Source organism: Panthera leo, chromosome D2 (genome assembly GCF_018350215.1).
Source record: "Panthera leo isolate Ple1 chromosome D2, P.leo_Ple1_pat1.1, whole genome shotgun sequence".
Taxonomy (NCBI): Eukaryota; Metazoa; Chordata; class Mammalia; order Carnivora; family Felidae; genus Panthera; species Panthera leo.
In genome coordinates this window covers 29,778,461-29,791,591 of record NC_056689.1, presented here as the reverse complement: position 1 = coordinate 29,791,591, position 13,131 = coordinate 29,778,461, and positions in this window count along the sequence as shown.

Genomic DNA, 13,131 nt, shown 5'->3' with positions numbered 1-13,131 from the left:
TACTGTTCCCATTTCATAGATGGGAAAACTGAAGTCCGGAAAGGTTAAGTGACTGACTCAAAATCACAAAGCCTGTGAACGGTGCAGTGAGGAATCAAACCCAGGAGTTTCATTCCAGGGCCTAGCCTTTAACTGATACATAATGTCGCCTCTCGTCTTCCTCCCTGCAATGGATACGCAACTGATACCTATTAATAGCACCAGCTTTCCGCTGGACTGTTGTCAAAAATTCCGACCACTTGGATAGCTACATACAGGGATACCATTCCAACAAGGTCTTCCCGGTGAGGGGAAGTAACAAATGGAGGAATTCCTGACCATAACTTCCCAAATATTAATCAAATGCTTCCCCAAATTAGCAACCGAACTAATGTTAAGGCAGGTCTGCCGGGAGCCCCCCAATGTTTCTCGCTCCCACATATACCTGATCTTCAGTTTAACCGCCTCAGCTTTGTTTGCTTTTCTGCCACACAACCTCATTAATCAAAATGATTACCAAACAATTGCCTGGTGAAAGAACCTTCAACTGCGGCCTCTTCAGAAGCCACCGATTCTCGAGTCAGCGCTCTTTACCCATCCATCATGTGACTGGGCCTCTGGAAGTCTAGTGTAAGCACACAGCGTTTGACTAAAATTACTCCAGATACTTCCCTCAGATTGATATAAAACTGTCTCCCAGATTGAGAAACCCCATCCTTTTCAGTCTGTTCACCCCTCAGACTATGAACTCTCTTTTCACTCCTTTACTTTGTCTATTATCCAAGCAAACAAAAGTTAACCTTCAGTTGATGAAACCATTCAGTTCCCCAAACCACGTGGAATCGTTGGTATTCTGAAACAGACGTGCTATGCCGGAGTCCGTACAGGCTGGGGATGACATCCTGGGGCAGATCACCTGCCCACAAGTGATAACAATACTTGTCTTAAGTCCTCAATTTTGGGGCATCTGGGTGGCTCAGTCGGTTAAGCATCTGATTTGGGCTCAGGTCATGATCCAGCCCCACCTCGGGCTCCGTGCTGTCAGCACAGAGGAGCCTGCTTTGGATGCTCTGCCCCCTCTCTCTCTGTCCCTACCCAATGGTTCTCTCTCTCTCTCTCTCTCTCTCAAAATAAACAAATAAACTTAAAAAAAAAAAAAAAAGTCACCTCTGCGGTGCAGTGTGGCACCGACCGTCCTTGATTTATTCACCATCGGGGTAAAAGGTTACAATGGCCAGTGGACAAAAAACCACAAAGCCCTGACCGAAGGTCCCTACAATCTCATGGCTGCTTATGTGCACAGATAGGCAGCCTTGGGGATTTTCCTCAGGCAGACAATATCGGAGGATGTTCACCTGTTACATTTTCCATTTTTAATGTCAGCACATCTGCACCTACTTTCCAGGTTTGAGCTAGCCAACTAAACTGAGTTTAACCATTATAAAGATCACATACATTTGGAGTCCTGTACCTCACTCTCCTCACTTTATAGAATAAAGACAAAATATTGCGCCAAGTCTCATCTGATTATTCCAGCCCAACAACTTAGAATTTTTCACTCTTATTAAGTTTCTATGTAGCTATTCAAGGATATCTGGGTGTGAGTCTTATAAGCACTTAGATTTTGTTTAAGAACACCCATTCGAGGGTGGGCACCGCTAAGTGACATTTTCATTAAAGGATATTACCCATCTGACCCAAATCTTTCATGTAAGAAGGGAAACGCTCTCAGCTCTATACACATCTCCATTTCCATAGAACTCTCCCTTATGGAAAGGCCTAAAGATAACACCTGCTTTCTTTTAAGTACTGAGCATGGTAGGAGGACTAGAAGTTTAACAGAATGTACCAATTTATTTAAAAAAGTTTTTTTATGTTTTTGTTTATTTTTGAGAGAGAGAGAGAGACAGCGTGCAAGCAGGGGAGGGTCAGAGAGAGAGGGAGACACAGAATCCGAAGCAGGCTCCAGGCTCTGAGCTGTCAGCACAGAGCCTGACGCAGGGCTCAAATTCACGAGCCGTGAGATCATGACCTGAGTTGAAGTCGGACGCTTAACTGCCTGAGCCACCCAGGCGCCCCGAATGTACCTATTTCTTTAGTAAACACTTTTATAGTGTATACTAAGTGCTTTACAATATTAATTGCCCGAGCAACTATCATTTCATGCTCTTCATTTTACAGGTGGAAACACTGAGGCACAGGGCCCAACTGGTACATGGTGGAGTAAATATTTGAATGCAGGCAGTGTGGCTTCAGAGCCCATGCTTAGCCACTGTGCTGTACTGACTCTCGCTAACCTGGAAGCAAAGCATAAGGAAACACGGGACCCAACCTGGGAAAAGCAGCCTAAAGCCCCAGGCAGCACAATGGAGAATGCACATGCCCTGGGATCCCACTTTGGCTTTGCCCTCAACTGAAGATGAAGGCCCTAGGTTCATATCTGCAAAGGGTTCGTAGCTACTCCAAAGTAAAAGAGATCACCAAGGAATCCATGTGGCCCACAGTAGGTACATGAGAAACATTTCTTTAATCCAAGCCCCTTCTTGGGTAGGGACCCCTTCTTAAAATTGCTCTTTCATTTCATCCCATTTGGTCCCTCAGAACAAGAAAATGCGGGGCGCCTGGGTGGCTCAGTCGGTTAAGCATCTGACTTCAGCTCAGATCACGATCTCGCGGTCCGTGAGCTCCAGCCCCGCGTCGGGCTCTGTGCTGACCGCTCAGAGCTTGGAGCCTGCTTCGGATTCTGTGTCTCCCTCTCCCTCTGCCCCTCCCCTGCTCATGCTCTGTCTCTATCTCAAAAATAAATAAAAACATTAAAAAAAAAAAAAAGAATAAGAAAATGCATGTAGCCCATTCAACACCTTCAGTAAAGCATAACCATAAACCATTAGAAGGTACCAGTTCCATTTACTGGCATGACTGGAACAATTAGGAATTTTATAAATATTCTATTCCTGTTCAGTAAAAGGAAATAGATCTTGAATTCTGCTCCATATTCTTTTTAATGATAAATCCAAAATTAAGTTGTCCAAAATGTAAATCAGTCTAACCTGCTGGTATTCCACTTACTGCAAAAGAGTAAGAGTATGTGTGAGAGAGCAAACTTCCATACAGGAAAGTCAATGTAGAAACTTCCAAGCCCTGCCAAGAGTTAGTTACTATGGTGTCTCTATGGGAGCAACCACAAATGAAGCAGAAACGTTAACTTCAGCAAGTTTCAAAAGAATGCTACTGATCATTTTTTAAAGGTTTAGTCCTGACCCAGAAGGGATTGGAAATGCTCATAAAAAAATAAATTGCACACAATTATTTTTATCACAACTCTACATTAAGAGCTGTATTTGCAGGGCTCCAGTATTTGCTCAGTCGGTTGAGCGTTTTACTCTTGATTTCGGCTCGGATCATGATCTCGCAGTTCGTGAGTTCGAGCCCCAGGCTGGGTTCTGCCCTGGTGGTGCGGAGCCTGCTTGGGATGCTTTCCTCCCTCTCTCTCTGCCCCTCCGCTGCTCATACACACTCTCTCTCTCTCTCTCTCAAAAATAAATAAATAAACTTTAAAAACAGCTGTATATGTTAAAGAGAAACCAGTCACACAAGAAAATTCAATCCGTGTGGCTTTTAACATTTTTCGGAGTAGTTACAACCTCAATTGCACAAACCAGCAAACTCGTAAAAGCAAATGAGACTTCTGGTTAAACATGTGGTAAGCCCACCAGGAAAAGGAAATGAAATAGTGATTAATAAGAGATCTTAATGTAATTTTGAAAGGTAGAAAGCCGACAGAGACTAGCTTAGCAGAGGAAACCTTGCAGAGAGTGACCTTGCTGAGAAATGAGAAAAGACATTTTCAACTCTAGAAATGCTCGGGAATTGCAGGCCCTGATACCTCAGAAGAGCAGGAGGCAAGACATAGTGCCAAAAATGGGAGATCTTTCGAAGAAAAAAAGCGGCATGCATCAAGTATGCCCCTCCACCTAGAGCACAGGGTGACCAACCAACCACCACCCGTAACAGCGAGTGGGCTTTTATTCACTGGAGAGATGGAACCCCAAAGCCTCTGGACTCAGGACTACCAGGCACCGTGGGAAGTGGGAATGGGGCACAAAACTGAAAATGCGGTCTCCAAGTGAAAGCCTCAAAATAGGCAATGAGACCCCCAAACCACTTTCTGCCCAGTTTCTGCCAGCAGACATCTATCTATAGACATCCCCTTCCTCCCTTCCTGGGAGGAGTCAGGGGATCCAGTTTTTCCTCTGGTAAAACTAAATGTCCTTAGATATGGAAAAGGCAAAAGGATAGAGACAATAAACAGATCAGGGGGTTTAAAGTAGAGGATTAATGGGGTGTCTGTGTGGCTCAGTCGGTAAAGTGTCCGACTCTTGATTTCAGCTCAGGTTGTAGTCTCATGGTTTAACGGGCTTGAGCCCCACATGGGCTCTTTGCAGGCAGCACAGAGCCTGCTTGGGATTCTCCCCCCGCCGCCTCTCTCTCTCTCTCTCTCTCTCTCTCTCTGCCCCTTCCACACTCATGCTGTCTCTGTCTCTCTCAAAAAATAAATAAATAAAACTTAAAATTTAAAGAAGAGGATTGAATAAGTGAAGCATAGGGAAGTTTTTAGGGCAGTAAAACTGTTCTGTATGATGCTGTAACAGTAAATACATAATGCAATGTTTGTCAAAACCCATAGAACTTTATAGCACAAAGAAGGAATTTAATGTATGTGAATTTAAAAAAATATTCAGAAGGGGCACCTGGGTGGCTCAGTCAGTTAAGCATCTGACTTCAGCTCAGGTCACGATCTCAGTTTGTGAGTTTGAGCCCTGTGTCAGGCTCTGTGCTAACAGCTCGGAGCCTGGAGCCTGCTTCAGATTCTGTGTCTCCTTCTCTCTCTGCCCCTCCCCTGCTCTCTCTCTCTGCCCCTCCCCTGCTCTCTTTTTCTCTCTCAAAAATAAAAACATTTTTAAAATTAAAAAAAAAAAAAAGAAGTAATTGAATAGGGGCACCTGGGTGGCTTAATCAGTTAAGTGTGTGACTTCAGCTCAGGTAATGATCTTGCAGTTTGTGAGTTCGAGCCCCACATCAGGCTCTGTGCTGATACCTCAGAAATAATAAATAAAAACATATTTAAAAATATAAAAAATTTTAAATATTTATTTTTGAGATAGAGACAGAGAGCAAGCAAGGGAGGGGCAGAGAAAGAAGGAGACACAGAATCCAAAGCAGGCTCCAGGCTCTGTTGAATGTCCCAACCGAAGGACATTCTATAGAGTATGTGACTAGTCCAGGGGCACCTGGGTGGCTCAGTCAGTTAAGTGTTCGACTCTTGGTTTCAGCTCAGGTCATGATTTCAGTTTATGAGATCAAGCCCCGCATCAGGCTCTCTGCTGATGTTGTGGAGCCTGCTTGGGATTCTCTCTCTCTCCCTCAATCTCTGCCCCTACACCACCCCCCTCTCAACATAAATAAATAAACTTAAAAAAATTATATGTGACCAGTCCAGCTCAAAGCTATTGAAGTCATCAAAAGCAAGAAAGTCTGAGAAACTGTCATGGCCAAGAGGAGCCCAAGGAGATAGGACAGCTAAATGTAACAACGTATCCTGGATGGGATCCTGGTACAGAAAAAGGACATTAGGTTAAGAACTAAGGAAATCTAAATAATCTGTGGACTTTAGTTAATAATAATCTATCTTTATTGGTTCATTAATTATGACAAATGTACCACACTAATGTTAAGATGCTAACAATAAGGGGAACTTGGTATGGGGGTATACGAGAACTCTGTACTATCTCTGCAACTCTTCTGTAAATCTGAAACTATTCTAGGGGCACCTAATCAGTTAAACGTCCAACTTCAGCTCAGTCATGATCTCATGGTTCCTGCATTTGAGCCCTGCATCGGGCTCTGTGCTGACAGCTCCGAGCCTGGAGCCTGCTTCAGATTCCGTGTCTCCCTCTCTCTCTGCCCCTCCCCCACTCGCACTCTGTCTCTCTCTCTCTCTCTCTCTCTAAAACACAAACATCAAGAAAATTAAAATAAAAATAATAATAATAATAAAGTAAAACTATTCTAAATTTTTTAAGTTTATTTTTTTAAACCTTATAGATGCTGATATTTGGGAAACACACTGAAAAAGCCAGCTAATAACCCAATAGCCAAAGCAATCCTGAGAAAGAACAGATATCATAAAACCTGATTTCAAGCTATATTACAAAGCTATACTTAACAGAACAGTATGGTACAAGCATAAAAACAGGCAGCTAGATCAATGGAATGGAACAGAGAGCCCACAAATAACCCCCCACATAAACAGTCAACTAATTTTTGATGAGGGTGCCAAGAACACACAATGGGAAAAGGATGGTCTCGTCAATAAATGGTGCTGGGAAAAGTGGATATCCACATGCAAAAGAATAAAACTGGACCCCTAACCTTACACCACTCACGAAAAGTAACTCAAAATGATCAAAGATTTAAATGTAAGACCTGAGGGGTGCCTGGGTGGCTCAGTCAGTTGAGCATCTGACTCTTGATTTCAGCTCAAGTCACAATCTCATGGTTCACGAGTTCAAGCCCTGTGTCAGGCTCTGTGCTGACAGCGTGGAACCTGCTTGGCATTCTCTCTCTCCCTCTCTCTCTGCCCCTCCCCTGCTCACTTGCTCTCTCTCAAAATAAATAAATAAACTTAAAAAAAAAAAAAGAAAGAATTCATGGCGTTCCTGGGTGGCTCAGTTAAGTGTCTAACTTTGGCTAAGGTCATGATCTTGCAGTTCATGAGTTCAAGCCCCGCATCAGGCTATGCACTGATAAAGCAGAGCCTACTTGGGATTCCTCTCTGTCTCTCTCTCTGTGTCCTTCCCCCATTCTCTCTCTCTCTCTCTCTCTCTCTCTCTCTCTCTCTCTCAAAATAAATAAAAAAAAAAAACTCATATTATAGCAAAAAAAACAAAAAAATCCAATTTAAAAATGAACAAAGGGCCTGAAAAGCATTTTTCCAAAGAAGACACACGAATGGCCAAAAAGAACATAAAAAGGTGTTTGACATCACTAATCATCAGGGAAATGAAAATCAAATCCACAATGAGATATCACCTCCCCATGTTAGGATGCCTTTTATCAAAAAGAGAAGAGATAGCAAATGTTGGCAAGAATGTGGAGAAAAGGGAACCCTATATACTATTGGTGGGGATGTAAATTGGTACAGTTATTATGGAAAACAGTATGGCAGTTCCTCAAAAAAAATAAATAAAAATGGAACTACCACAAGTTTCAACAATCCCACTCTTAGGTATATGTCCAAAGGAACTGAAATTAGTATCATGAGGGGATATCTGCACACATGTTCACAGCAGCATTATTCACAATAGCCAAGATATGGCAATCATCTGAGTATCTGTCAATGGATGAATGGATAAAGAAGATGGATCATTCAGCCATGAGAAACAAGGAAATCCTGCCATTTGTGACAAGGATGGACTCTGAAGGCATTATGCTAAGTGAGATAAGTCAGACAGAAAAGGACAAATATTGTATATCACTTATATGTGGGATCTAAAAAAACTGAACTGGGGTGCCTGGGTGGCTCAGTCAGTTAAGCATCTGACTTCAGCTCACGTCATGATCTCACGGTTCATGAGTTTGAGCCCTGCGTCAGGCTCTACGTTGACAGCTCAGAGCCTGGAGTCTGCTTCAGATTCTGTGTCTCCCTCTCTCTCTGCCCCTCCCCCACCAGATTCTCTCTCCCCCTCAAAAATAAACAAACATTAAAAAATTAAAATAAATAAATAATAAATAAATGAATAAAACTGAATTTGTAAACAGAGAGTAGAATGGTAATTAGCAGGGACTAGGGAATAGAGATTTTGGGAGATATTGTTTAAGGGGGCAAACTTACAACAAGTAGATAAATAAGTTCTAGAGATCTAAGGTATAACAAAGTGATTACAGTCAACAGTACTATATTATAAACCTCAAAGTTACTAGAAGACTAAATCTTAACTGGTCTCAATACAAAATGACATAGTAAAGGCATTAGCTAATGCTACTGTAGTAATCATAGTGCAATATATAAATGTATCAAACTAACACTTTGTACAGCTTAAACTCATACAATGCTATACATCAATTATTTCTTACTTTTAAAAAAGCCATCTTATGATCCAATTAACCTGCATCAAAACCCAAAAGTTAATAAGCCCCATCCATGTCAACAGAGCTTCCTATTAGCTTAATTCCTCACTTTTAAATATGAACAGAGCCAAAGATTACTAGACACTCAAGAAAAGTTACCAAAAAGGCAGAAATCAAACCAAAGAGAATATATATATCTATCTGTAGATAGATAGATAGATAGATAGATAGATATATGAAATAGAAGAAAAGTTTTAAAAAATTTGTTGTCTTTAGGAAAATAAGACATTGCATCCACAAAACAAAATTAAGATAACTCAAAATAATTGAGCTGGAGAGGCAGAGTGGAGGAACTATATGACACTTAAAAAAAAAATCAGTATTTTTTTCTAATAAGTGTTTTAAGTTCAAAAAGAAATTTAACTCTGGGCTAATTAGGAAAGGTCATAACTGATAAAAAGCTTATATGAATCTATAAGGAATTTCTTAATAAGACTTTCTGGGAATGATTTAAAGGGGTACTTTCTGACACATTTTCCAGTATTTTTTTACTATGACAATATTAAGCATTTATATTCTCTGGTTACATTTTATAGCATTCTTAATTAGCTTTGAGCAGTTTAAATTCAGCTAATAAGTTAACAGTGTTTAAGAAATACTGTACTAAGATTGTCAGTAAATGAAATAATATATAGACATACATGATGCATTACATTAGTAAGGGGAGAAGAGCATTTGCCTAGGAAAACAGGCAAGATGAGCTTTAAGATCAGGGCAAGACTTAGTTGAAATATGTAAAAATACATTCGTTCTAACATTACTAAAAATTAAATAACAGCAGGCAGAATTGATAATTCATTTATATGAATTTGTATATATATCTAAGTCACAGTTTATGGAGCAGGTAGTGATGAAATTAAACCACTGTGCAGAATATAGAAGACCAAGTCACAGGAGGTTTTTCTTCCATCATCTCTCAAGGTAGTCTTTTCTTCTGATGGTTCCAAGTCTCCACTAAAAAGCCCAGCACTGGAAGCATCTACAGTAAAACCTTGGATTGCGAGTATCTTGTTCTATGAGCGAGTGTTCTGCAAGACAAGCTAGCATTTCTAATAAATTTTAACCTGATAAGCAAGTGATGTCTTGCAAAACCAGTAGTACATGTCGCCGAATGTCACATGATCACAACTGAGCAAATGGTTCTCGACACTCCCCTTGATATACGGAGTGCTTTGGATTACAAGCATGTTTCCGGAATGAATTATGCCTGCAAACCAAGGTTTTACTTTCTTAGACCTCGGGACAGTCAGCTGTTAAAATGCCAACATTCTCACACGAAGCAACAAAATTCTTACCTTCTGTTTCCCTCACTGCCATATTCCCCTTTATTCTTCTGAATTGTGACCCTTTCTTTTCAAATGTGTATCTAAATCTCTTCTCAGACGTAGACATTATGTTATCGTCACTCCTTTTATTTTCAAAATGAAAAAAGGAACTATGAAATTATAATAAAGAGCTCTAAGGAACAAACACTATGATAAACTAAGGTTTTGATATGCTAAAGTAAAGATAGAGAAATGACCTATAAAGTTGTACCAAAGTCATGAGCATAGGGGTGCCTGGGTGGCTCAGTTGGTTGGGAGTCTGACTTCAGCCTAAGTCATCTCTCTGTTCTGAGTTCGAGCCCCATGTTGGGCTCTGTGCTGACAGCTCAGAGCCTAGAACCTGTTTCAGATTCTGTGTCTCCCTCTCTCTCTGCCCCTCCTCTGCTCATGCTCTGTCTCTCTCTCTCTCAAAAATAAATAAACATTAAAAAAAATTTTTAAAGTTATAAGCATAATTTCTAACTACTGATTTAACAACAACCCAAAAAAGTACAAAGGAAAAAAAAGGAGTAACAGCTATATCAAAAGGGAAATGGAAAAAAATGAGTGACTTAAGCAAAGGAGCAATTTAAGAAAGCTAAATCCTCACCTGATACTAACAGGAAATCAGCAGCTAATGTCTTAAAATGCTAACTCAGAAGATAGTAGATGCATATTATGTCGTGTCAACGAGGTAAATTCTAGAAGAAACAGATAATAGAGTTGGGAGTACTTGTCTCTGGTTTTTCAGCTGTGTATATATTCCTTTGAAAAAAAATTTTTTTTAAATAGCTTAAGCTTATTTGGCTTATGTATATAGATTAGAGATAGGTTAATGTGCAGAAGTGTGTCTTAGAGGAAAAGTTATCTCCAAGTAAGCTTTGTTTTGAATTTGTATCATGAATTTGTTTTGAATTTGAATTTATTATACTTCAAATACTTATATGAAAAGGGAATTTTATAGAATGTGGTCAACATCCATCTATTTATCAGTTTTAAAAGGATAACAATGAGTGATACACATGTTAAGAAAATGAAAACATAGCTATTAAGAGAAAAGAGTAAGGCAACTTGTAAACATTGCAGATTACTTCAGGGACTAAAAATACACACACACACATACACATATATACATACTATATATATATATACATATATATATATATATATATATATATATATGTATATATATATATATGCAAAACATATGTATATGCATACATATATATATGTATATGTACATATGTATATGTATATGTATACATATATATGTATGTATGTATGTCTTGGCCTGATTAAAAGTACTTAAAAAAAAAAAAAAAAGACTTTCCAGCAGGGATTTCAATTTCACTGCCCCTTACAGGTGTGTCCATTGGCAGTTCAAAGCAGTCACTAAGATTACAAGCCTTTCCTGAAGCTTCTGTAAGCACCAGAGGCTTTTCAAGGGCTTAGAGTGGATAGGAAGCACATGATAGTGAATTTTAGGGTAGATTATAAAAGTATACCCTTGAAGAACCAAGTTCAAGAGCACCTCCTCTACCCAACATTACCAAAAGTAGCTTCTTGCATTGTCTTCTTTGCCCAATCCTATTTCAAAAGTTTTTTGTTGTTCTCTAGCATTTTTGCCCATAAAGACAACTCTTATCTATCTTCTGTCTGAAATTGTCCCCCTATGTTCAGTGACAGGCTTTTACGTAACAGTGATAACTCAGAAGTCTGTTTATAAACCTTGCTATCTCTGCTCAAGTTTATGTATTTTATAGCTTTAGAAATGGAGGAGAGAAAATAGCCGGATTCATTTATACGTTCGCTTGTCTCTTAACAAAGCATAACCTGTCATTGTACCCTAATAGGTTTGAGGTGGACACACCTAGAATAAGTGCATCGTAATTATAGACTCCCAGTCATAAGCTAGAAGAGGCTAGGTGTTTTACGATGATTGTCTTCTATGCCTGTGATTCACAAGAAGTCATTTTTTCAAAGGACCCAAACCTATTTTGCAGATTCACACTACTCCACAAATACAGTGCACAAAAGCATTACGAGCCATTGGTTATTATTCCTAACCAGTTACGTACTATGCACATTTTATTGAATTACCTAGATCTGTTCTGATGGAACTGAGGTGGGCATCTAAGCCTCATGTTGATGTTAAGCTGAATCCACAATAAACCAAGGAGGGCTCTCAAGCAAGAACTTCAAAACCTGCTAGAAAACTGCAAGGAAAAACAAAAAAAGTTGTTTTTGAAATGTTGAGAACATGACCTTAGTGGAAGGAAAACCAAGCTGTTTTCATGGTGACAATTGTAAGCACACTGCAGAGAATTATTCAGGGCCCCTCCAATTACATTTTTCCTTTCAAAGTTACATTTTTCCTGATTTCATCTTTCTTTGGTATTTTCTTCTAACCACAAAGTTTTCCCTCCCCCACAAAGAGAAGGGTTAAAGAGTAAATGATTTATCACTATTTATAAACTCTCCTTAACTCAGTGTTTAAGCAGCCCTTCCCTAACAGCACTCCCACCCCCTCTCCTCTCGTCTGGGTCTTCACTAACATTTAACTGTCCTATGTTTGCAAGTGTCTTGCCTAAGTGTCTTCTCTGACTCACCAACCTGGCCCCTAAGCTGGAGACAGTAGCAGAATTACAACATTCAAAGTGATGTGCCTTACCACTTAAATACAGTGACATCACATCCATTATACAGGTCAGTTCATGAATATTTCTTGAGACCATCTGGGCAAGAATAGATGCACCAGGTCTGCTATAGTATAAGTCACAGGAGAAAGCAAATTCTAGAAGCTGAAGTTGCTCACATGCAGAAGATCAAAAGAAATATGCCCTTCCAGGCACTTCACTACTCTTTACCCAGAAGCAGGGGAGAACTCAAGTCAGTGCCACCTGTTCAACCTGTATTTCCATAACAGCAAAAGTCAAAAGAATAAAGACTGCCATCTCAATTAAATGAAGTATCATCTGAACTCTGAACTACTGAAGGAAAAGCCAGAGAGATGGCTAGTTTGGTAAACTTGGCTGTTCCCTGACCCAATTTCAACCAAATCAGGTCTAATCCCTAGTCTGAAGTCAGCCTCAACTTAGCAGTTGAAGAAATTAGTTCAGCTCTTAAAACAACCTAAGAGCTCAATTCACAGCCCAGAATGAACCCAAACATTCAGGTTCATTTACAAAAGAGTTCCTGTATACCAGGCCCTGTGCTAAGTGGGATCTCATCACACTTAACCTACTGGACAAATCTAAGTAGGCATTATTGTCCATGCAGAGACCAAGCCCCAGAGAGGGCAAGGTCAATGAGCTTGGCAGTGATGAGAAACTGTACCCTGATCTGTCCAACTTTTGTCATTCTCTCCCCTTATTGTACTTCTTCCTAGCATATCTCTGAAATTATATCCCCTTATTTCAGAAAGACTGATTTTCCTTTACCATATTTCAGGAACCATAGTATAGCAGTGAACCAGACAGACAACAGTATTTGCCCTTACAGAGCTGACATCATTTGTCAACTTACTCCTGTTTGTTCCGTATCCAAATACAACCTCTATGATGGCAGAAACATTATCTGCCTTGCTTTCTGCCTATATCCAGCACCAAGAACAGCCTCTAGTACATGGGTACCAGCAACGTGTGTCAAAAAACTTCAA